Genomic DNA, 3809 nt, shown 5'->3' on the forward strand with positions numbered 1-3809 from the left:
TCTCATATTTGGATAGCCTGAAATAATTCTCCTATTGTTAATAGGCTCCAAGGGAAAAGTCTCTTCTAAGTGGTCAAAAGTAGTGAATATTGATGATTTAACAATATTGGCAGAATTACTGAAGTTAATTGTTTCTTCAGAGTAATCAGAGTACTGTGCACCGATAGAGCAGAGGTGTGAAGCTTGTGGAGACTTGACCCTAGAGCGCTCAGAGTAACCTGCACTCACTTCATTCCTTTGGGAGGATGAAGGGGAGCTTCTTCTCAGCTTGAAAACTCTGAGAAAGGTAGGACAGAAATGTTCTACTGCCTCCAGGACTCTGCCTGATGAAGCACCAGTGGGTGGGTAGTGCAACTGGCTTCATGGACTTTGTTTAGTGAGAAATTCCATGGATCTCACAGAAGAAAATTAAAAAAAAATTGTTTTTATCTTATTGATTTCAGAGAGAAAGGGACAAAAACATCAATGATAACAGAGAATCGTTGATTGGCTGCCTCCTGCACACCCCCTACTGGGAACCAAGCCTGCAACCTGAGCATGTGCCCTGATCCAGAATAGAACCTTGACCTCCTGGTTCACAGGAGGATGCTCAACCACTGAGCCATACCAGCTGGGCAGAAGAGGACTTTTGTATAGACCACTTTACTGCAGTCCAGCTGCCTCCTAATTGAAGTCTGATTGATTTTAATTTGATTATGGAGCCAAGGGGTCTTTTTATGTTTGAGAAAATTATATGGGTTTCTTATTCCCTATTTAGGGGACTTTTATTATGCCAGTAACTTTGATTTTTTCCCTCTCTATTTCTTAGCATTGTTCTCTTGTTATTCAGTTATGCACATTCCTATCTAAGGAATGAACAATGTTTCAGACAAGTCAGACCATTAGCATGGACACAAAGAACACCAAGTAATATTTTTGGAACAGTAAGTATCACAGTGCTCCACTTTCCAGAATCGTTCTTTGTAAATGGCTTCAACAGTGACAGCATGAGAGAAAGAGCCTCTACTGTTATGCACAGACAGCAATTGGTAAATGTTTTAGGCTTTATTGGAAACAGATGTAAATATCCCCACATAGCACTCTCCATTTATTTTTAGCTTTTTTTTTCAATGTCTTAATGTTTTTATTTCAGCCATAATCTTAAAAAACAAAACAGCATTAACAGCTTCTAAGCAAGTCTTGCTTCAGATTCATCACATTGACTCCAAGTGTAATACCTGAACTATCACAAGGGAATAAGCAAAGAACAGACTTCATAATTGTGTTCAGTTCTGGAGGAGAGCGAATGTCACAGCACTTTTTTTTAGCTTTGTAGAAGGAAGTCAGGGAGCCACTAAATGGTGATGGTAATTACCTGTGTCGCTATTAATTAAATAAATATTAAAATAAGCATTAGCTAGATAATAGGTCCACATCTGACAAAGAGAAGTAATGCAGTAAGACGTACAGAGACAAGGAAGGCAAAGGTTGGCTTGCAAAATCACATTGCATCTCAAAGCTTTTTTTAATGTAGCTATCTTATTCAATGTACATATTTTGGGGTGATATTACAATAACAGATACAGTGCTACGCTCCCCATTAACATTTGGAGAGATTCTCTTCTAAGTACACAGATCATCTCTCACCTAATTCTAAATCTCTTCTGGGAATTGGCCTTAATGGACAAAAGTCTACATGTTTTGGCTTGAAGTAGAGGTTAATGATTCTCAGCATGACTTTGTTCATAGCCTCTGGTCAAGCACTGGCCATAGGATTTGCTACTCTCTGCACTTGGGGAATTCAGGAGCAATGCCATCTGCAAGCCTAGACCTGCACCCTAGAAGTGCAGGCACGTCAAGATAAACATAAATGACTACACAGGCTTGACCATATTCACTTTTGCTGAAAATAAGATTTAATGTTGAATGCTCTGCTTCAAACGTGTATATTTCCTTTTCCCCAAAGAGTTATAAAGTTTTTACTATTTGTATGGGTAAAATTCGGTGGGAAGGTATATTTTCACATATACTAATAATACGTGCTCAAATAACAATTACTTTCTGATAAGTAGCACTTAAGCTGTACAAAGACAAGGCTGTTGTTATTGCCATCATTGCTTAGTGACAGGGAGTGTGGATGATTAATTTTTACCATTAATGAAGGCCCTTAAGGGTCAGGGACTTCCTAGGAGAGGCATGGAATGAGTCCCCATGACTGTTGTTCCCTTAGAAATGTATACAAAATCTGGTCCTTCCATAATAACTTGCTACCTGTCTTTCCACAGATCTTCAGTCTTTCAGGCAAAATATTTAAAGTCAGTAGGAAGCAAACAGGGGTAGTCAAACCATGAGATAGAAAAGCACCATGGTTAGGAGGAATTCAGTAAAAAGTGGTCTGCTAAGTTGTCCAGCCTGGTATGGTTTATATTAGAACAATGCACAAAAACTTGATATTAGGCCCAGCAATCAAAAGTTAGTTTACCTGGAACAAATTTCTATCAATATGCTTTAAATAAAAGATTTGTTACTGAAATCTGCGGATGTCTACAAAATTTACCTTATTCTCTTGACAGTGACACATAATGGGGTTTGTCAATATCCACAAGTATTTTTACATGGCTTAATATTCTTATCAGAGGATGTGAAGGGGAGAGAGAAGAAACATAAAATAAGGCAAATGTGCCCTGACTTTTTCTGCCTGCAGACTGAAAGGTCAGGCAACTGATCAATGTTTCTAACTCTCTGTCCCTCTCACCTCCTCTCTGCAAAAATCAATTAAAATATATTAAAAAAATAGGCAAATGTGTTCTGGTTTTCAGTAAGTACGTAAAAAGTCAGATTTCCTTTATAAGAATTGCATGTCAAGAAAATAAATATACGTATCTTGTATGCCTCTTGTGTATAATTCAAAGGTTAATAAGATACATCACTCCAATATAGGAAGTGGTCCCTTTTGTTAACCACAATCTGAACTTTTTACCTGAGAAGCAAACACAGAGCTGAGCTAGATGGATAGGTTTTTATTAGTTGAAGAGGCCAATGAAAGACTTGGCATAAGATTTATGTTTGCCTAGCCCAGTGGTCAGCAAACTCATTAGTCAACAGAGCCAAATATCAACAGTACAATGATTGAAATTTCTTTTGAGAGCCAAATTTTTTAAACTTAAACTATATAGGTAGGTACATTGTTATTAACTTAATTAGGGTACTCCTAAGCTGGCCTTTGCTAAAAACGTCCTCAATCTGATTGAGGTACGTTCACTGAGGTCGACCCCTTCCAACTCTCCCATCCACACTCGTCTTGTATACTTGTTTCGTCTATCTTTTGTCACCCGCGCGTGATTTGCGGATGTGACTAGCACTAACCACTGCACAATGAGACTGCTGACTGACTGGCTCACTCAACTCGTGTATGAATCACATGCGCCTCCCCTGTGCTGTGTATCCTGCGACCGCTTGTGCCACGTCTCCCATCGCCTGACCGACCGACACCCCCCACTTCTTCTAACGCCACTTCTTCAAAATAGACTCGCCCAGGCTGAAAACCAACTTCTAGGCATGGGCCACAAAGTTTCAATCGCACTGTATGTGCGCACCCGCACGTTGTATTTTGTGGAAGAGCCACACTCAAGGGGCCAAAGAGCCGCATGTGGCTCGTGAGCCATGGTTTGCTGACCACTGGCCTAGCCTACTATCATTTGAACTATCTGCTTTGACAAAAAGGTGTTTTAACTTGTTGTCCTTAGGTAGATGGTTGTTTCATTTTCAACTCAGATAGATAACCAAGTGACTTGCTTTCAGGGAGTGAGATGCAACTAACTCATTTCCTT

Source organism: Myotis davidii, unplaced genomic scaffold, assembly GCF_000327345.1.
Source record: "Myotis davidii unplaced genomic scaffold, ASM32734v1 scaffold173, whole genome shotgun sequence".
NCBI lineage: Eukaryota > Metazoa > Chordata > Mammalia > Chiroptera > Vespertilionidae > Myotis > Myotis davidii.